Source organism: Petaurus breviceps, unplaced genomic scaffold (genome assembly GCF_028583685.1).
Source record: "Petaurus breviceps papuanus isolate PSGF00001 unplaced genomic scaffold, PetGlider_PUasm1.0 91133, whole genome shotgun sequence".
In the NCBI taxonomy this organism is placed as follows: domain Eukaryota; kingdom Metazoa; phylum Chordata; class Mammalia; order Diprotodontia; family Petauridae; genus Petaurus; species Petaurus breviceps.
This window is the reverse complement of record NW_027187419.1, coordinates 20,758,665-20,781,329: the sequence shown is the minus strand read 5'-3', so window position 1 is coordinate 20,781,329 and position 22,665 is coordinate 20,758,665. Positions and strand designations below refer to the sequence as shown.

Genomic DNA, 22,665 nt, shown 5'->3' with positions numbered 1-22,665 from the left:
TCTATTTTTGTTTGTTTCTTAAAAGTAAAATCAAGCAGCTCAGGAAAAATGTTTCAGCAAATATGTGCCACAGGAAATTTATTGGGGATCTGTGTTTTCACCAGTGTAGGGAACAATCACACATCTGAATTCAGGTCTGGTAAATACGCATGATGAAAAAAGCATCTATAACTTATAGTCTTAGGTAGCATCCTTGGGCAATGAGAGGTTAGATGATTTGTCCACAGTCAAACAGTTAGTATGTGTCAGAAGCAGGATTTGGACCAAAGTTTTCCTAGTCCCAAGGCCAATCTCGCAGACACTGTTGTTCATGGGAAACATGAGGGCAGAGCAAAAGAGAATCTTAGAATTATCTAGAAAACTTCACATCACCCCCAACATTTTTTTAAAGAGAAATACCACTACCATCAACACCAAAAATCCTCCGATTTTCAAAGTGATTTACAATCACAAGGCAACTGTTCAATCAAGAATAACACTTTTTCCTTACCATGTTTCATTTGAAATATGTGCCATATTTCAAATATATTATATATAAATATAATATCTAGGATAAATGCTCAGCTCACAAGGTTGTCATGAAAGCCAAATGAAATAGCAGTGTCTGGCACATAGTAGGTGTTTCATAAGTGATAGTTGACTGACTAATATACAGTTAATAAACATTTATTAAGTAACTACTATATACCAGGCACTGTGTTAAGTGCTGGGGATACAAAGAGACAAAAGACAGTCCCTGCCCTCAAGGAGCTACACAAAAAGTTTTTGCAAACTTAAAAGTTCTATGTAAAATAACTGCTATGATTGTGTACTAAATACCATGTGAAATCACAGATTTAGAGCTATAAAAAAATTTTAGAAATCATCCAGTCCACTCCCTCCTTTTTTACAAATGAGGAAACTGAGCCAGTATTTGAACCACGGTCTATTGACTCCACATCCTATGCTTTTTGTTTTGTACCAATGTGCCTTCTACATTATAGGGGCATTTTTCTGGTCCTCTGGGAACTGGAAAGCTAGTTGGGGTGAAAAGCTCATCACATGAATCACTCAGAACAAAAAAAAAACCCATATTAAAATTGCTGGTAGAATCATTAGTCAACAGATATATATTAAGCACCTACTGTGTGCTAGGGACTGTGTCAAGAATTGGCAGTGCAAATACAAAAGAAAGAAAGACAGCCCCTGCCCTCAAGGAGATTACAATCTAACTGGGGAAGAAAATACACACAAAAAATAAATGAAGCTAAAAAGAGGGGTGAGGTGGGGTGAAGGAAGGTGCTTGACATGAGTACATGATGGACAGTCAGAGAAGTCCCAAAGTAGTGCAGCCAGATGAGAAATAAGAATTTAAGGGAAGCCATAACATCAAAGACTGTTGTTAATAGAAGAAACCTTAGCCATCATCCAGGCCCATCTCCTCCATTTAGGGATGATATTCAGGATCAGGGTAGTGTGGGCATATATACATCAAGCACAGTGTGTGCTGTAGCTCCCTTGTGGATATGCTGAATCCCACAATTGCCATTTTCCCTCTATTTCTTGCTCTTCCTATTGATATGAATAATATATTAGAGTTATTTCGAGTTGTTTTTATCTTTGAGGGCTAAAGGCATTTCACCTTGATCAAAGACCATCAAAGAGCATAAAATTACTCTTTTGTACAGACTCTGTATTAACCCAAAGGGGGGGAAATGCTACCCTGTTTTATAGACATCAGGATAATGAAGCTGTGGATGCTTCTCCAGCTGCTCTGATTTCCCCCCACTCTCTCATCAATATGATGAAGAAACTCAGTACAAAATCATCCATGTTAAGCATAATGGTGCTTTATCACCAATCACAAAGCTGTCCTCCCATAGCAAAATTGGCCCGTGGTGTTCTCTGCTTCCCTGAACCCAATAAGAACAATTCAGGCACTGGTGGGAATTTGGCATTCATTTTCTACAGCCTTATCAATCACTTCAAAGCAAATCGTGGGGCTGAGCACTCCCAGAACTCAAGCATTTTAGATTGAAATGGGTAAAGATGAGCAAGTGCATCAAAGCTAATGCTGCTATATTGCTCATTTCGAAAATTTTGGAAGTTCAACATTTACTAAGATCCTATCTCTTAAGGGATACTGGGATAGATGAAATATGGCCTCTGCCCTCATCGAGTTGACAATATATCAGTGGAGGGAAGAGAAACCTGAAAATAAGTAGAATCCAAAAGGAGAACATTATAAGTACTTCAGACTATGAAAAACACAAAGCTGGGGTGGCTAGGTGGTGCAGTGAATAGAGCACCAACCCTGGAGTCAGGAGGACCTGAGTTCAAATCCAGCCTCAGACACTTGACATAATTACTAGCCATGTGACTTTGGGCAAGTCACTTAACCCCAATTGACCTCCAAAAAGCAAAAAAAGAAAAGAAAAATGAAAAAGAAAAACAAGAAGCTATATTATTTCAGAGGAAGAAAGGTCATTTAAGGGAAGTCTTCATGGGAGTGAGGGAGTGGGAAGTCATCTCACCTGGGTGTTCTAATTCTTCTTTGCAACATGACTAATGTGAAAATATGTTTAATATGGATGCAAAGGTAGAGCCTTTATCAGATTGCACGCCAGCTTGGGTGGGGAGAAGGGAGGAAAGAGAAAATTTAAAACTCAAAATCTTATGGAAGTGAATGTTGAAAACTAAAAAATAAGTAATTTTTTTAAAAAACAATAAAAAGGGAAGAAAATAAATAAACCATCTTCTCTACTCCACTTAGAACCTTGGTCCCTCCACTATGTTTTTAAGAGTGCACTGATCAAAACCAGGCAAACTCAAATAAAGATCTGGCTAATTAATGCAGAGGAGGACAGAAGGAAAGGCACTTCTTGGAACTTCAGTTCAATTTCACAAACATTCAGTCACTACTTACCACATTCTAAAAACTGTGTGCTATCCACTAGGACACAAAAATGAAGGGACACATCTTGCCCTAGGAAGAGCTTATAATCAAAAAGGAGGATAAGACATGTATACTGATAACCATAATAGAAAGCAGCTCGATTCAATTTAGCAAATGTCTATTAAGTGCCTATTATATGCAAAATAATGTGCTAGGCACTGGGGATATTAAAATTTTGATAAGACATGATCTCTGCCCTCATGGAGATTACAATTGTGTAGAGGAGGAAAGAGTACAGAATATGACCTATTACAAAGATAACTGTAATGTTTTTTAAAAGGATGTGACAAATACATCAAAAAGGTACAAAAACTATGTTACGTGAGTTCTGAGTGAAAGGGTCATCACTGGCAAAGAGATTGGTAATGACTCCATGGCAGGCTTGTTGGAGGAGGCAGCACTGGTTTGGGCTTTAAAGCATGAAGAGGTAGACATGTAGGGTGTGGAGCTGGGGAATAAAGTTTGTAGCAAGCCTTTTTAGAAATGGACAATTATATAAGTAAAAGCAGAATATAGAGCTCATATGGAAGATCTGAATTCTATTGTATGGGACCTGATAGGGACAGTCTTTGGGCTTAGATCAAAGAACAAGAAAGGGCACCACCTTCTACCTAGCACACATAACAGTCTTCACAGGAAGCCTGATACAAAATCTTTTGGAATCACAAATTGCTCATGTAGAATGAATTGAGATTTATTGTAGCTGATGTAAACTTGAACCCATCCAAAGGACTTCATCCATCCATTCGTTTGTTTAGTAGCACTCATATTAGCACCAAAATATGTGTCCACATATATATTAATATGTGTACATAAAGGTTTCCTTCCTAGCTAACAATTCCAATCTCACCCTACTCTGTGTCATATTAGTTGTCTAACAGAGCAGAGCCATGGTTGTTTTGGCTCACAGAGCAAGGACTAGATGTTTGGAGTTGGTTCTAAAGGATGGAGTTAGCTCTTTTTGCCTGTTTACCAACATAAAAGGAATGAACCTCTTTCCTTCTACTATGGTCTTCCAGATGAATATTTTTTGAATGATATGATTGTCCTTTCAACTCCTCTCCTCTCTGATTAGAGGGCTGAAGGGGGAGTACCAAACTCCTACCAATGCCTTCCTTTACCAAGGGCAGAAACTGGACTTTTGAAGTGCCCACCAGAAATTATACACTAGAGCCCCCTTAAACCTGCTAGAAGAGACCCCTATTGGGTCCCTTGGAAACCACCTAATAGGCTTCAATAGTAAAGAAGTGTTTCACCTGTGTTGCTAAAACATGCCACAGGTTCCCATGGATTCAGGTCTGTTTCGCTTCAGTAGAAATAATACTAAGGCTTTGTTTCAATAAGAATAATACTGGGAATGTTTTGCTTCAGTAGACACAATGCTAAAGACATTGTACCCTTTAGAAACATATTCTGTTGCCAGCAATCATATTGTCTATAAAATTATGTCTAACAGAAAGCTCGAGGCTGTCTTTCGGTCTGAGAGGCAGCCCCAGCCGGTTAATAAACACTCCTATCAAATTATAATTGGCCTAGCTGTCCTGTTATGTCTCAGTGTCCATTACACTTTTGGGTTCAATCCACTCTGCATGTATTGCTTTGTCTAGTTTCAACTCCAAGGAACAAGATGCCCCAGTGCCAGGTACCCCCAATGTTATCTCCCCCTCCTCCCTTTCCTGACTCCTTTTGTGTCTCCCCCATTAGGTTGGAAACTCATTGAGGGTAGGGACAGTATTTCTTTTTATTAATTGTATCACCAGTGCTTAGGACAATGCCTGGCACATAGTAGGTACTTAATGAATGGCTAATGAATTGGATTGGATTAGAAATTCAACACAAGTATTGATTAATCCCCTATCATAACTGACTAATCACTGTCCTGGACACTGGTAATACAAAGACAAAAATGGAAAAAATTATCTACCCTGTGGGAGCTTACATTCATTTACAAGAAAAACACAACTCTGCTGTATCAGCAAAAAGAGGAGAAAGTCTGGAGCATGGAAAGGGTTCCAAACCAGACCTACTTTGAAAAGAAAAGGATAACTCTGGCAATGCTACATATATCAGCTTCCATTTCATACCTACGAAATACTAGATAAAATCAGAAGAAAGTCAATTTGTGACTGACTCTAAAAGAATAGGTATCTATGAAAAAAAAAAAAGTGTCATGATGATTCTCCTCTGCTTACAAAGTGACAGGCAAGTTAAGGAAATAGAATAAAGGTTCACTTTAGTCCTGAGCTTGCTCTTTCCTACATAACAACAGCAAGGCATTAGGCTAATGCACTACAGGTGACTCGTGGAAGCAAGTACTTGCCCACTTATCGAAGTCCTACAATGAAATGTCTGTAAAGAAGTTATCTGCATATGTTCTCTTAGCTCAATAAGGGGAGCCATTGGAGAAGCAAGGGGAAGAGGAAACCATTGAGGAAAAAAGAGAGTGGCCAATGGCTATGTTTCAGACATGGGCAATTTTGTAATATGTGCTTAGAATGCTGTAGCTACTTCATAGGTGCTCCTAAATTAATGAAAGAATCCACACTCCTACTTGGGCAAGCAACAAAGCATTGACATGGGGCAAAGAGAAATAAAATACTTCTACTCCCTTAGCACTTAGAAACAACTAGGATTAGCAAGAATAATTAGTTGGAAGCTACCAGAAGGCCCCCAGCTACTCCCCACCTTTCTAGCAGCCACACCCAGACTAAGCCCTTCTCAGGCCTGTCTATTCTCTGCTCCAAGCTGTCCCTGGTAGTGGCTTCCCTAAAAGTATCCTCGCTGGATTCCCAGTATTTCATCCCAAATGTTGTTGGGTCTCTCTCCCTTTCTCCCTCCCTATTCCAGGACAGGGTCTCTCCCTGCTGCCAAGCCCAATCAATTTCTTTTAAGTTGATTTGAAGAAATGTTTCTTGAATTTTATGAATCATGTCCCAGGTACTAAAACTGTTAGTTAAGGCTCTGAGTGAAGCAACAGAAAAAAACTATATATGTAAATTTGAGCTCAGGCATCTGCTTTATTTGTGCTTCTTCCCTGAAGAATAGTTGTTCTCTCAAGGAGACAGAAAAAGAAGGAACATTTATTCAGTGCCTATGTTCCAGATACTATGTTGAGCACTTCAAAATATTATCTCATTAGGTTTTCACAACAACCCTGGTCAGTAGGTGTTATTATGATGCTCATTTTACACTTGAGGAAACCGAGGCAGATAGAAGTTAAATTAGTTGCTCAGGGACACACAGCTTGGAATTGTCTGAGGCTACATTTGAACTCGTGTTCTTGATTCCAGGTCCAGGGCTCTATCCACAACACCACCCAAGCTGCCAAAAAAAACAAAAGATTATTCCTGAGGGGAGTTAGTGCTTGGAGGTGAACAGAAGTGGGAGAATACAGCTAAATAGTTCATGGATTCTGATTCTCTAATCCTCCCATCAAAGAGTAGGCTCACCTACAGCAACACAATGGGGATATCCTGTCTCCATACTACAGAAATACAATGTGGCCTAGTGCAGGAGCATGTAAGTGAGCTTTTCTCAGTCAAGAGCATGCCTCAGGATGACATGGAATTGTGGGCTGTGCAGCTGCTACACCATAATCCCTGCTATGACTCACAGAGCAGAGTGATCTGGAAGTCACTGACTCTACCCATAATGGATGAATGGAAATATAGGAGGGATGTGGCTAGAGGGTTTTCTTCCCTTTGTAGTTTCTGTGGATACATTCTTTAATCCTGTAGGGACAAAGGGGGGGAAAAAAGAATATTGATCAGTCTGGATCACAGTACAGTCTACAAGAGGAAGGAACTATTCTTTAAAAGGAAAAGGAAGGTGCTTGCCTCAGTAGTATATATACTAAAATTGGAATGATACAGAGAAGATTAGCATGCCCTCTGCACAAGGCTGACACACAAATTCATGAAGCATAGAATATTTTTATTGACTCAAACCAGGAAGAACATACACACTCAATTGGTTGTAGAAATCTATCTTACCCTACAGGAAAGTAGGAGGGGAAGGGGAGGGGTGGTGATAGAAGAGAGGGCAGACTGGGGGAAGGGGTAGTCAGAAGCAAAATAATTTTGAGGAGGGACAGGGTGAAAGGAGAGAGAGAATAAAATAAACGGGAAGGAAAATGAGATGGAGGGAAATACAGTTAGCAGTAGTAACTGTGAAAAAAAATTTAAGCGAGTTTATCTGATAAAGGCCTCATTTCTCAAACATATAGAGAACTCAGTCAAATTTATAAAAATAAGACCCATTCCCCAATTGATAAATGATCAAAGATATGATCAGTTTTCAGAAGAAGTAATCAAGCCATATGAAAAAATGCTCTAACTCACTATTGAGTGGAAAAATGTAAATTAAAACAATTCTGAGGTACTACCTCATACCTATTTAGATTGACTAATAGGACAGAAAAGGGAAATGACAAATGTCGGAGTAGATGTAGGGAAAATGAGACAATAATGCATTGTTGGTGGAGTTTGAGCTGATTGAACCATTCTGTAGAGCAATTTGGAACTATGTTCAAAGGGCTATAAAACCATTTATACCTTTTGGCCTAGCAATACCACTACTTGGTCTGTATCCCCAAAGAGATTTAAAAAAAAAAACAAAAAGATCTGTATGTACAAAAATATTTATAGCAACTCTTCTGCGGGCAAAGAACTAGAAATTGAGGGAATGCCCATCAATTGGGGAATGGCTGAACAAATTGTGGTATGTGATTATGAGGGAATACTATTGTACTATAAGAAATGATAAGCCAGGAAGCTCTCAGAAAAATCTGGAAAGACTTGCTTGGGCTGATGCAAAGTGAATATACGGTGTACAAAGGTACAGCAACATTATAAGATGATCAGCAATTCATTCTCAGAAATTCTATTCTCGGCAACACAACTCTGGAGGATTTATGATAAAAAACTCTATCTATCCCCAGAGAAAGAACTAATGGTATCTGAATACAGATTGAAGCATATTTGTTTTTTCTATTTATTTTTCTTGAGGTTTTTTTGTCTATGTTTTCTTTCACAATATGACTATTATGAAAATGTTTTACATGACTACACATGTATAATTATATTGAATTGCTTGCCTTCTCAATGAGGGGGGAAAAGAGGAAGGAAGGGAGAGAATTTGAAATTATTAAAAATTGTTAAAAAAAAATTTTTAGGTGCTGCTAGGTGGCACAGTGAATAGATGACTGGCCCTGGAGTCAGGAGGACCTGATTTCAAATTCAGCCTTAGACACTTAACACTTACTAGCTATGTGACCTTGGGCAAGTCAACCCCAGTTGCCCTGCCTTCCCCAATCCAAAAAGCAAAAAAAAAATTGCTTTTACATGTAACTGGGGAATTTAACATAATAAAATGTTAAATAAATGAAAAATAAATAAAATAGTAAATAAATAAATAAAGGAAAGTCAAGACTCTAGATTGTGTGTCATGGATAGATCCTAAGACAACTTCAAGATAATCATTCCCTTATCCTCAGGCTATGTAGATCTTTTCTAGAATGGTGATGTTCCCCTTGTTAAACTCCATCTGGAGTACTGTATTCAGGTCAGGACACCATAGACATTTCCTTCTCCAGTTCATTTTACACATAAGGAAACCGGGGTAAAGAGGGTGACTTGACCAGGATCACACAGCTAATTAGTGTCTGAGACCAGATTTGAACTCAACTCTTCCTGACTCCAAGCCCAGCACTCTATCTACTGAGCCATCTAGGTGCCCCAGAGATGTTTAGCCTGGTGAAGAAAAGACTCAGGCTGACATGATAGCTTTCTTCAAGTATTTAAATAGCTTTGATATAGAGTAAGAATGAAGTGTGTCCTGTTTGGCCAAAGAAAGCACAGTGAGGAACAAGGAGTGGAAATTACAAAGAGGTAAATTTAATCTTGATGTTTGGAAAAATGGGCCACTTCACAAGATGGTAGGGTCTCCTTCCTTGGAAGTCTCTCAGGAAAGGCTGGATGACCACTTTGGGGGCATGTTATAGTAGATCTTTCTTCCTGTATGAGTTAGTCTATAAAGCCACTGAAACACCTTCTAATGCTCTGTGGATCCTGTGTCTGTTTCTGAGTGACCCCTTAAGAGGCTGACATCTTGAAGAGGACACAGAAAAGTATAATAGTAACTGAAGTTTTAGACAATGTTGCCATGTCTTCTTTCCCTGTCTGTTTTCTAACTCCTGTTCAGTTTAATAAAACAAACATTAATTAAACATTAGCTTTGTGTACGGCATTGTTCTAGATACTGAGGGTAACTTCAAGGTGAGAGTGGACAGTTCCTCCCCTCAAAGACACAGACGAATGTGTGTGTGTGTGTGTGTGTGTGTGTGTGTGTGTGTATAAAACATGTTCTTATTTCAGATCCTGGAATAGGAAGAAAACTGATCCATGTGATGATCCTATAGGGATCAGAGTTAAAATCCATACTGGATCTGAGGGAAAAATTCAATTTTCCTGTTTATGCATTGTTTCTATCATACATATAACCTGAGACATTATGCATTAAAAGTATAAATAAAGAACAGAGACTTTATGAAGACTTCATATGATATATGAGATTATTTTTCTATTTTAAGTTGAATTTTACTTTTTTAAATTATATCATCACAATTTGTGATTATGTCCAAAGGACTACAAAACTGTGCATACCCTTTGACCCAGCAATACCACTACTAGGTTTGTATTTCAAAAGTTTTTTTTTAATAGGTGGTGGAGGGGGAAGGACCTATATATATAAAATATTTATAGCAGCTCTTTTGATAGTTGCAAAAAAGTAGAAATTAAGGGGATGTCCATCAGTTGAGGCACAGCTGAACAAGTTGTGATACATGATTGTGATGGAATATTATTGTACTATAAGGAATGATGAGCAGCATGCTTTCAGAAAAATTAGGAAAGACTTATGTGATCTGATGCAAAATGAAGTTAGCAGAACCTGAAGAACATTATACACAGTGACAGCAGTACTGTACAATGATCAATTGTGAACAACTTAGCTATTCCCAGCAATAAATACAAAGATCTAAGACAATTCTGAAGGACCTATGATGAAAACTGTTATCCACCTCCAGGTAAAGAATAGAATCTGAATGCCAAGTGAAGTATACTGTTATTTTACTTTATTTTTCTTGGTGTTACAACATGATTAATATAGAAATATATTTGGCATGACTGCATGTGTAGAACCTTTATCAAATTGCTTGCCTTCTCAAAGATGGGGAAAGGGAGAAAGGATAGGAGAGAATTTGGAATTCAAAATTTAAAACAAAAAAGGAAGGCTAAAAATTATTTCTACAATTGGTAAACTGTAATTATAATTGGGAAAAAGAAAATATTTTTTTTAATTTTAAACTTTCAATAGTTAAAAATAAATATGTATCATCTAGCAAAACAAATTCCTTCATTGCCTGTTTTCAGAAAAATAAATGTCTCATTTTGCACTCTGACCTCCCTGTCAGAAGATGGGTAGCATACTTCCTCACCAATCGTCTAGAATCATGGATGGTCATTGCATTCATCAGAGTTCTTACAGCTTTCACAGTTGTTTGTTTTTACTGTGCTGTTCGTATTGTATGAAGTGTTCTGGTTCTGCTCATTTAATTCTTCATCCATTTATACAAGTCTTCAAAGTCATGTGTTATAATCTAAATTGTTCCTCTTCTTCTGTTTACTTTATGCTGCAACAATTCTTACAAGTCTTTCCATATCTCTTTGAAATCATCTCTTGCCTCATTTTTTATAGTGCAATAATATTCCATCACATTCACATGTCAGAATCTCTTCAGCTATTTCCAATTGATGGGAATGCTCTTAGCTTCAAGTTTTATTTTGTTTTGCCACCATGGGAAGAACTTCTATAAATATTATTATACATTTAGGACCTTTTCTTCTTTCTCTAATCTTTTTCAGGCAAAGGCCTAGCAATGGTATTACTTGGCCATGCACTGCTTAGTAGCTTTTTGTGCATAATTCCAATTTGCTTTGGCTTCCAATATTAAAATGCCCATTCACAGGTCCACCAATTATACATAGTGTGCCTGTTTTCCATAACCCTGCCAACATATGTTATTTTCCTTTTCATGTTTTCTATTCTGATGGGTATGAGGTAAAATCTCAGGATAGCTTCAATTTTCATTTATCTCATTATTAATGATTTGGAACACTTTTTCATACAATTATATGATCAATCTTCTATTGAGAACTGCTTTTTCATACCCTTATATCATTTATCAATTGGGAAATAGTCTTTCTTATAAATTTGAAACAGTACCTTATGTACCTAAACTATTATTAATAGTTCAAAACTGTACTGTCTTTTGGGACACCAAGTATATCTTGAAAACCAAATCTTGTGAGAGGAAAATGCTACATAGCATTTTCTGAGTTAATTGTTTCCCTTTTAATCTTAGCTTTATTGGATTTGTTTATACAATAGGGTTTTTTTTCTTTATTTTATGTGATCAAAATTATCCATTTTGCCTCCTTTGATCCTCTCTATTCTTTGCTTGGTCATGAGCTTTTTTCTCTCCTTAGATCTGATGGGTAATATTTTTTTTCATGTTTCTCTAATTTGCTTAAGATGTGATATTTTTTTAGTAGCTAGGTCATGAGTCCATTTAGAGCTTATCACAGAATAAGGTATAAGGGACTGGTCTTGTCAAAGTATAAGGTGTAAGGAACTGGCCTGAATCCAATTGCTTCCACATTTTTGTCCAATTTTCCCAGCAGCTTTTTAAAAATCAAACAATAAATTCTTATCCCAGTAGCTGCAGTCTTTGTGTTTATTGAACATTAGTCTACTAGATATTCTTACTTCTGTATGTTCTTAACATATTCCACCAGTCTTTGTATTTTTTTACTGAGCAATTTTGAGAATTAATGTTTTAAAGTGTATGTAAGTGCTACTATGTCTTCTTCGTTCCCACTTTATTTTTATCTCCCATGAGATTCATGACCATTTTTCAATATAAATTTCATTATTTTTTCTAGTTCTACAAAATAACCCTTTGGTAGTTTGATTGGTATGACATTTAATAAGTAAATTAGATAGTTTATTTTTATTTTTATCATATTGACTCATCTTGCCAATTAGCAATTAACATATCACCGATTACTTAGATATACCTTTATTTCTATTTCTATGAAGTATTTTATAGTTGTATCTATCTAGTTCTTGTCTATACCTTGATAGGTATACTCCCAAGAATTTTATACATTCTTAAGTAATTTCATATGGAATTTTTTAATATCTTTTTTTCTGCTGTGCTTTATTGTTATTATATAGAAAGGCTTATTAGTTGTGTGGACTTATTTTATATCCTGCAATTTTTCTGAAGTTTTTGTTTCAATTAATTTTTAGTTGAATCTCTAGGCTCCTTTATATATATTATCATATAAGATAAAATGAGATAGTATCTGTAAAGCACTTAACACAGTATCTGGAATGTAGTAGTCACTATATAAATATTTATTCCCTTTCCTCTCCCCTTCTCCTTCCATCCCTTCCCATGTCATGTTTTTTCATACATAACTTAAACTTGTGACTCAGAACTAGATAATATGATTTATCAGAGAGGGAGAAGTAAATAATGATGCTTAAAGATCACCCTTATGACCTTGAGGATTGAGCACTGAGGAATGGTGTATTTTATTATTTTTATATACTTTTTTATTTTATAATAAATTTCACTGATATCTTTAGATTTTTATATCACCAAAATTTCTTCCAGGACCCCTCCCACTTCCTCCTCCCAGAGAGCCACCCCATATAACAAATATTTTTTTATTTTATAATTTTTAAGTTAAATTTTATATTTATTTTTAGTTTACATCATTCATTTCCACAAGATTTTGAGTTACAAATTTTCTCCCCATATTTCCCTTACCCATCACCCCAAAACAGTGATCCCACTGTATGTACCCTCCCCCAATCTGCTCTCTCTTATGTCTTCCCCCAAACTTCTTCAACTCTCCAGTAGGGCAAGATGGATCTCTATACCCCAGTGCCTATATTTCTTATTTCCCAGTTACATGTAAAAAAAATAATAAAAATATATATTTTTAAACATTTTATTTTAAAACTTTGAATTCCAGATTCTTTCCCTTCCTCCCTCATCACCCACCCTTACTGGGAGGATGAGCAATTCAGTTTAGGTTGTACATGTATAGTTATGCAAAACATTTCCATAGTGGATACATCATTGTGAAAGACTGACTATATTTCCCTCCATCCTATCCCTCCCCCCACTTATTCTATTCTCTACTTTGACTCTGTCCCTTTTCAAAAAAGTGTGTGCTTCTAACTTCCCTCTGCCCCAACCTGCCCTCCCCTCCATCATCCCTCCTCTCATCCCCTTCCCCCCTACTCTCCTGCAGGGTGAGATACCCTATTTAGTGTGTATGTCATTCCCTCCCTAAGCCAAATTCAATGAGAGTAAGGTTGACCCATTTTCCCTTTTGACTTCCTGTTCTTCCCCTCCATTGTAACAGTTTTCCCTTGCCTCTTCTATATGAGATAATTTACCCCATTCTGGCTTTTCCCATCTCCTCTCATTATATTCCTTTCTCACCTTTCAATTTCACCTCTTAAGTATCATCCCTTCCTATTCAATTGGTCCTGTGCCCTCTCTCTATGTATACCTGTACACATATATACACACACTCACATATGTATTCATATGCCTATATACCCTCCTACATAGACATATATATGCATGTATACATATATACACACATATATACATGTATATACATATATATTTATATTCCCTTCAATTATTCTCATAGTGAGAAAACTTTCATGAATTACAATTATAATTTTTCCATGTAGGTATGTAAATAGTTCAACTTTGATAAGTTGATTATAAGTTCCTTATGATTTCTTTTCCCTGTTTACCTTCTCATACTTCTCTTGCTTCTTGTATCTTAATGTCAAATTTTCTATTCAGCTCTGATTATTTCATCAAGAATGCTTGAACGTCCTCTATTTCATTGAATGACCATATTTTCCTCTGAAACGTGATACTCAGTTTTGCTGGGTAGGTGATTCTTCCCAGCTCCTTTGACCTCTGGAATATCATATTTCAAGCCCTTCGATCCCTCAGTGTAGAAGCTGCCAGATCCTGGGTTATTCTGATTGTGTTTCCACAATATTCAAATTGTTTCTTCCTGGCTGCTTGTAACATTTTCTCCTTGATCTGGGAACTCCAGAACCTGGCTATAATATTCCTAGGAGTTTTCTTTTGGGGATCTTTTTCAAGAAGTGATTGGTGAATCCTTTCAATCTCTATTTTGCCCTCTGGTTCTAAAACATCAGGGCAATTTTCCTTGAGAATTTCTTGCAGGATGATTTCTAGGTTCTTTTTTTGATCATGGCTTTCAGGTAGTCCAATAATTTTTAAATTATCTCTCCTGGATCTATTTTCCAGGTCCATGGTTTTTCCAGTAAGATATTTCACATTGCCTTCCATTTTTTTATTGGTTTGGATCTGTTTAATAGTATCTTGATATCTCACAAAGTCACTAGCTTTCATTTGCTCTAATCTAATTCTGAAGGAATGATTCTCTTCAGTGAGCTTTTGAGATTCTTTATCCATCTGGCAAATTCAGCTTTTTAAGGCATTCTTCTCCTCATTGCCTTTTGAGCCTCTTTTGCCATTTGAGTTAGTGTATATTTTAAGGTGTTATTTTCTCCAGTCAGGTTGTTTACTCTCTTTTCATGATTTTCTTGCATCATTCTCATTTCTCTTCCCAATTTTTCCTCTATTTCTCTTATTTGGTTTTCAAAATCCTTCTTAAGCTCCTCTATGGCCTGGACCAGTTAATATTTTTCTTGGAAACTTTTGGTACAGGAGTTCTGACTTCGTTGTCTTCCTCCTGTCCCTGCTTTGATACTTTTTGTCCCCAAATTATGAATCTAAACTCAGAATGCCCTACTTGCTTTGCTTCCTTTGCTTGCTCATGTTGCCACTCAATTACTTGACGTTTGAGTTGTTTGCCACAGTAGAACTCTCCTTTTAGAGAGAAGAGCTTTGTCCCAAATCATTGGGGTTTTCTCAGCTGCCAGAGCTATTAGTTGGGTGCCCTCTCAGAAGCCTCCACAGGCTCTGGCACCTGGTCACACACCCCAGGAACTCCACCCTAGACAGCAATCCAGATCCAAGCAGGTTAAAGGAAGAGCAATTACCCCTCAGAATGGTCACTTGGTCCCCCTACAATCTGCAGGCCAGGAACTCTGAAGCAGCCACACAGTAGCAGCTGCCATGCTTCAGCCACTTCTCCCTCTGGGAGCAGAAGCCAGACCACACTCTGTAATGGGAATGCAAATTTGGAAGATCTTCCCTGCCCCTAGGCTAAAGTGCACCTGAAGCCTAGGGTGGGAGGCTTGTTTTTCAATAGATACTTTTTGATTGGCCAGTGGGTCAACAAGGTTGTTACATTCTCTGAGCCAGGAGAAGGCTATATAAGCCCTGATGTGAGGCTTTGTTTTGGGGGCTCACTTTGAGAAGTGTTCTGTGATTTGATATGGATTCTGGGAAGCCGTTGTCCGGAGCCAGATGTTTATTGGGTATGGATGTAATGGCTGGACAGTTTGGAAAGATGTCTACTTGATCTGTTTCTGTCTTGATAATTCTGCCTGTATACTTTGAAGTTCGGGGTGCTGACCTTTTTCCCCTGAACAAGGTAAACGATATATGTCTGACTGATTAAAGTAAGCTTGTTAACCCATTTTGAGTTGCTTTCCTTTAGCAAAGCAGATCCAAGAACCTGGGTGAGCAGCAACCCTGAGGACGCTTGGGGTGCCTGCTGCTACACACTCCCAGACCCCCTGTTCACAAAGTCCACACTGACCTCTCACTTTATCTTTGGCGTTTATGGCTTGATAATTCTGGAAACTGCCACAGCTGCTGGTGATCTGGTCAGGGCTTCCATGAGGCTAAAACCACTGGCTCATGCAGGGCTGGGCTCTGCTCCCTGCGTGCTGTGATGGACCCTTCCTGTCTGCCTGATGGGCTGTCCTCAGCGGGAGATTTGTTTCTCTCTGTCACTTTGTGGGTTCTGTAGCCCTAAATATGTTTAGAGTCATTTTTTATAGGTATTCAAGGTGGTTACAGGGGGAGCACACAGAATTTTCCTGCTTTTATGCTGCCATTTTGGCTCCGCCCCCCCAACAAATAATATTTTTCAAAAAAAAGAGAAAAAAAGCTACAAAACCAGTAAATTCATTGATAAAGTCTAAAAATATATGTGATGTATCACCCTCATTGACCTCCCATCTTTACAAGAGTCTTCTCATATAGCTTCTTTGGGGTCAAGCTTGTTCTTTGTAGTATTTTGTGATTGATTTTTTTATGCTTCTTCTTCTTTCTGCTTACATTGTTGTAGCCATTGCAAATACCGTTTTCTTGGATCCACTTACTTAACCTTGCCTCACTGGTACATAATTCACAAAAAATCACTGACACAAATCCAAATCCACAGACAAAACAAATGTCAAAAACAAAGATCATAGAAAGTCATGTGACACATTCACTTTTAAGAAGCAGAAATTAAATTTGCTTAATTCAGAACCCTATTCACCATGGAAATATTTTTTATGATATCCTACATAGCTTAGTTAGATAGAGGAAAAAAAAAACTAGCAGCAGTCAATACAACAGAGTCAAAATATCTGAAAGTCTGCTTTGCTGTCATCTAACTAGGTACTCTAACATCTGAGAGGCCATATTTTCTCTTACTATCACATGGCTTCCACTCCACTTTGCCTATTTGTAGTACTTCAAAGATCTATGATTCCCTCATAGATCATAATCCTTGTGGAACTTATTTAGAGACCCACCCTGGCCACAAAATTTATCAACTTGTGGCCAACTTGTTGATGGCCCTTTGTGTCTTAACTGGGCTATTTCCTTTACAAGAAAGAAATAATCCATCACTGTACCAATACTCAAAGCCTTTCCAGCTTGGTGGAACTTGCTGGAGTTTCAATTCTACTGGCACAATATGGAGAACTTGGGGTTCTCAGGCATCCTGAGCAAGGCTTAGATGGAAATCCCTCTGTATTAGTTTTCAATTATTGTCGGCTCACCAAGAAGATCCAATGAGATAATGTATGTGACACATTTAACAAAACTTTCAACACTCTATATACAGCAACTGTAATTATCATTGTTGTTAATGTTGTTTTTACAGTTGTTGCTAATGTTGTTGTCACCCCCTGCATTATTAGATTTATTTTTCTTAATTGGGATCTGTGATTTCACCAGTATAGGGAGTTCCTGATAAAGAGACTCTCTATCAGTGCAAATCAACAACAGTTTTTCATCTTATCATCGGTTGAACCAACTCAGTATCATAAGATAACAAATAATAGTAATAGCCTTAACATAGCATCTCCTATATGCCAGGCATTTTATTAAGTGCTTTACAAATATTATCTCACTTGATCTTCATGACACCCCTGGGAGGTAGGTGCTATTATTATTCCTGTTTTACAGATTAAGAAACTGAGAAAGACAGGTTAAGTGACTTGTCCAGTATTACACAGCTAAGAAGTCTCTGAGGTTGGATTTGAATTCAGATCTTCCTGCCTCCACATCCAGCACTTTATCCCCATGACGTTTCTCTGCCTAAAGGATGAGATATCACATTTCTTCAGGTGGTATAATGGGTAGAGCTTGGGGCCTTGAGTCAGGAAGACTTTTAAGTTCAAATCCGTTCTGAGACACATTAGTTGTATGACCCTGGGCAAGTCTCTTAACTGCTATTTGCTTTAGTTTCCATAATTGTAAAAGTGAAAGTAAATAGCACCTACCTCCCAGGCTGTTGGATGAATCAAATGAGGTAATTTTTGTAAAGTGTTTTGTATAGTGCCTGGCAAATAGTAGGAAATATATAAATGTTGGCTATTATTATTAATTTTTATCTCCAGAGTGCCCTCCCACCCTCTGGTTGGAGGGAGTGGAAGCTGGACAGTGAAGAGCTCCTCCCAAATCCTCTATTTAAAGGAGGTACTCTGGGCAGACATCTTTCTGTTCTCCATCCAGCTCCAGCCTCTGGACTTCATCATTCTTCCCTCCCACACCTTTCAGCCTTTTTTATGATATTGTCTTCCTGCATTTGACTATGATCTCCTTGTGGTCAGGGACTGTCTTTTGTCCATCTTTGTATACCCAGCACTTAGCACAGTACTCAGGATATAAATATGTTCATTAGATGAACACATTAATAATAAGCATATTAATAAATGTTTATTGACAACTTACTGATATGATCAGAGATTTAAACCAGAAAGGGACCTAAGAAGTCATTTTCTCCAAATCTCTCATTTAAGAGAGAAGTCAAGTGACCTGCCCAAAGTTGATCAGGTGATTGAGTAGCAGAATTAGACTCCACACCACGAACTTAGAATTAACTAGGATCTGAGAAGTTAAATTATCTGACTTAAATCTCAGCTAAAATTCCACCTTCTTCAAGAATACTTTGCCTGGCCTTCATGAATGCTAGTGCCTTTTATTTGTAAATACCTGTAATTTACCCTGAATTTTATTGTTTGCATGTTGCCTCTCCCCACAGCATGGACTGGCTTTTTTTTTTCAACTTTCTTTGTTATCTCTAAAATTTACAACAATGCCTGATTCACATAAATATTTAATAAATGCTTATAGTCTTGATTCATCCAGGGTCCCACAGACAGCTTGACTCCAGGACTATCCCTCTATCCAATGCTGACAACACTATGCAACACTGATATTAACATAGCATTTCATGATTAAATTGCTTTCACATATATCATATCATGTGGGCTTTATGACAATCCTGCAAGGTAAGTAAGACAGGTGTCAACATGTAATGGTGTGCATAGTGGCCATACCCCAGTAAAACCATGTTGGCAGATGGACTAAACCAAGGTTGAGGGAAATGACAGATCTCAAACCTGTCGCGGTGAGTTGGGGGGTCTCTATCTCCATGCAAAGACTGCCCCCTGTGGAATGGCTAGATGAGAACAATTTGTTCCAACACTCATGAAGGCAGGTGTAGAAGGCACTGTGAAATGCTCAGAGCTGGGTCAGATATTGAAGATGCCAAGGTCATTCACTACATCCTGGAGCATGACAATTGTTATGACTTGTCCGACCACTGGATTTTGATAATTCTGGAAGACAGTGTAAGGCTGATCACTTTGTGCAGTTCTGGTTCACAAATCCAATTCATCAGCAAGTCAGGACATAGAGAAACGTGGGTTTTGAATCTTGCCCCTGATGATTACAAGTTGTATGACCTCAAGTTAGTCACTTCACCTCTAAAGCTCAGTTTCCTTTTCTATAGAGATAATCATGCTTGAAGTACCTGCCTCATGGGGTTGTTAAGTGGTTCAAATAAAACACAACATAAAGTGCTTTACAAATTTTAAAATATTATATAAATGACAAACCTCATGACAGGATATTCAATAGACAGAAGTAACTGAGTATCAGAGAGGCTCTGACTCACGTGAAGGTAAATGTCAGACCTAAAACTTGCACCCAGGTATTATGACTCCAAGTTCATTACTCCAAGACTATTCAAGTATAGGTTAGACTAAATGCCCTCTGAGGTCACTTCCATTCAGGAGATCTGTTAGTCTTCTCTTTTCATTGCACAAGAAAGATATACACTGTCAACTGCAAAGATTTGCATCCAACAAGTTCCTTCTCACCCTATGAATTCTCCTGAAATCTCACAGAGAAGTCCAAGATCCACCAAGAGGTGGAATTTATTTGATTTCTTTTCATTTTTCTCATTTACACTGATTTCCATGCCTCGCTTACAGATCTTGTTATAATGTTTAAATCCTGTTCCAGAGGAAGAAGAGCTGCCATTTACCTGAAGGCACCTCTCTAAGCCTCAGAGCAGTTTGGCCTTTCATTCTCCAGCTGGGAGTGATCTCTTTTCAAGGCTAGAAACAAAGAAATATTTGATGCCACAAACAGATGGAAGGCTGATTGTTGCCTTTGGGTATCTTGGCTACAGATAATGAATCCTTGATTCACTAACAACAAGACATAGCCCAAATGAAAAATTATTGCCCTTTCATTAAAATGATTTAAAAAATAAATGCCTGTGTAGTGATGTGGAGAAAGAGTTCCTGATTTCAAGGGCTAGCACTTCAAATAGTGGACTATTAAAGATCCTGGCTTATTAGGAACTGGAAGAAATATTACTGTCATATATTTATAGCATAATTTGAAGTGTAAACTACTGTACTCATGTCCCCATATCCCCTTATCCATTAAGAGAGAAAAAGAAATTATACTTCCCAGAATCATTTGCTTTTTCTTGGTTATAGTATTTAAATCTGAAAAAGGCTGTATATACCATCTAATAGAACACATTCCTTTTTTTTAACAGATGAAGAAACTGAAGCTCAGGGAGATTAAATGACTTATTTGCCCAGAGTCTCACAAACAGTCAGAATATGAATCTAGATGGCCTGATTCCAGACAGAGCACTTTCTATTAGACTAAACCACATCTATCTTTTTATCTATGCATATAGATCTATTTCTTACATAAAACCTCAATGGGAAACCGAAGTCACCCCTCTATATTTATAGGATATTTCTACCAAGGGGAGCAAGGATATGTTCTTTGAGTGATTTTTGGATGGAGCCTTAAAAAATATGTGCTATGCATTAAGGAGATTTCTAAAATTGTTATTGCTTATTTATACAATAGAAAAAAATGAGAATATCTTTTATACAGCACTGTAATAGAGGGTTGGCCAATGAACTTGAATGTATTTACCCTTCCTGATGGTATATATAAAGATGAAAAATATTCTCTGTTTACAGCAAATCCAACAGGTGGAACCGGTTTCTGACTTTAAGTGACTGGTTAACTGAGGAGCCAGAGCAACTAATGAGATGGAATCAAACACACATACAAAAGGTTCAAGTTCTTTCCCCTTCTTTCTTCCCTAGCCGTTTTTAGTAAGATCAACTGCTATGGGCCACTTGGTGGGGAAGGGGTAGGAGATCTTCTCTCCCAATCGACCACCACACATCTGTGAAAGCATAGTCCCTCTGCCTCTTTGGGCTCTTTTTTGTTTCTTCTTACCTGATTCAAAATAAATCAGTATCTGGAGATGGGAGTACCCAGACAACCAGCCAGACTGAGTGACAAAGCTATCTGACATCCCATCAACAACAGAGTCCTAAATCCGGGAAGGTTAACATACTTGACTCCACCCAGCAGAGGACTGACCGATCATCCAAAACCCTGAGTCTGATGAGGAGCTAGCCCAGTTAGGCAAGGGAAGTACTTCATCACACCCAGAAGTGAACTCTTGGCGAGTGATCTCTAAGGGCCAAGAGGTGCCCATCAGACACATGAGTTCTCTATATGTTTTTCAGTAACTTTGTGCTTCAAATTTGAGCCCACTCACCTCAGAGACTACATATATGCAGAGGAGAGAGTGTGCTTCCTCGTTTTGGGGGATGTTCTTTTAATTTCTGTCCTTGCTATAACATCTAGGAAAATACTTTTTGTAAAAGTTAATTGACCTCAATGAATTAATTGATATTGAAGAGATTAGAAATCACTGCAGATTCAGGCTAATGAACCTTAGTACTTGAAATCCGAGCAGCCCCTTGGGGTTACAGAGGGGAGCAGTAGTAAGTTGTATTCCGGAAATAAGTCTGCCATGGAGAGTTGAGTTTCGGAGGATGAGACTAGAAAGGATACTACAGTACTATGAAATTGTCAAAGTTCTTTACCTGTTTTCATCAGACACAGCAAATTCCACAAGTTAGCAAAACACAGTCCCTGACCTCAAGAAGCTTACAATCTAATAGGGGAGACAACATGCAAACAAATATATACAGAGCAAGCTATATACAAGATAATAGGACATAATTAACAGAGAGAATCTTTTACTGGAAGCCTTCCCAAAGCCCAGTGAAAGATATTATAGCAGAAGACTGACAAATAAACATGAATGGATTTAGTTGGATTTAGTTAGGAGGCCAGGGATGTCAATATGCAGAAAGGAGGAGGCAGAATGTTCCAAGCCTGCAGGAACAACCACAGACAATGACCAGATTTGAGAGATGGACTTTATCGTTCATGAAACAGACAGACTGCTTATGTCACTGGATCTAAGAGAACTTGCCTGGGCATAAGGTGTAAGGAGACCAGAAGGTCAGAGGGGGCTAGGTTATGAAGGGCTTTGAATGCCAAGCAGAACATTTCGTATTCAATCCTGGAGACAACAGAGAGCCATTGGAGTTTATTGAGTAAGGAGATGACATAGTTGAACCTGTGCTTTAAGAAAATAGCCACTTTAGTGGATGAAATTGTGCAACTGATAGAACACTAGACCTGAAGTCAGGAAGACTTGAGTTCAAATGTGACCTCGACCTTACTAGCTGTGTGACCCCAGGCAAGTCACTTAAACTCTGTCAGCTTCAGTTTCCTTATCTGTAAAATGAGGATCATAAAAGCACCTACCTCCCAGGGTTGTTGTGAGGATCAAAGGAGATAATATTTGGAAAGGGCTTAGTATTGTGCCTGTGCACAGTGGGTGCTTAATAAATGCTTGCTTCCTTCTAGGTTCTCCTATAAAACTCACCTCCTAAGTCTCACTGAATATTCTATGTTTTCCCCCCCCAATAAACTTGAATTAGGATTCTTGTAAACTAAGAGAAGGTAGTCTGATGAAATTAACATGGACCCTCCT

At 37.9% G+C, this 22,665-nt stretch overlaps 1 non-coding gene across 1 annotated transcript; it reads left to right on the top strand.

Annotated features, from left to right (window-relative positions):
* The first annotated feature begins 6,763 nt into the window (after window positions 1–6,763).
* LOC138155596 (U6 spliceosomal RNA) lies at window positions 6,764–6,870 on the top strand. Its single transcript, XR_011166885.1, has one exon. It is a non-coding gene; the product is annotated as a U6 spliceosomal RNA (small nuclear RNA).
* The last annotated feature ends 15,795 nt before the right edge of the window (window positions 6,871–22,665 follow it).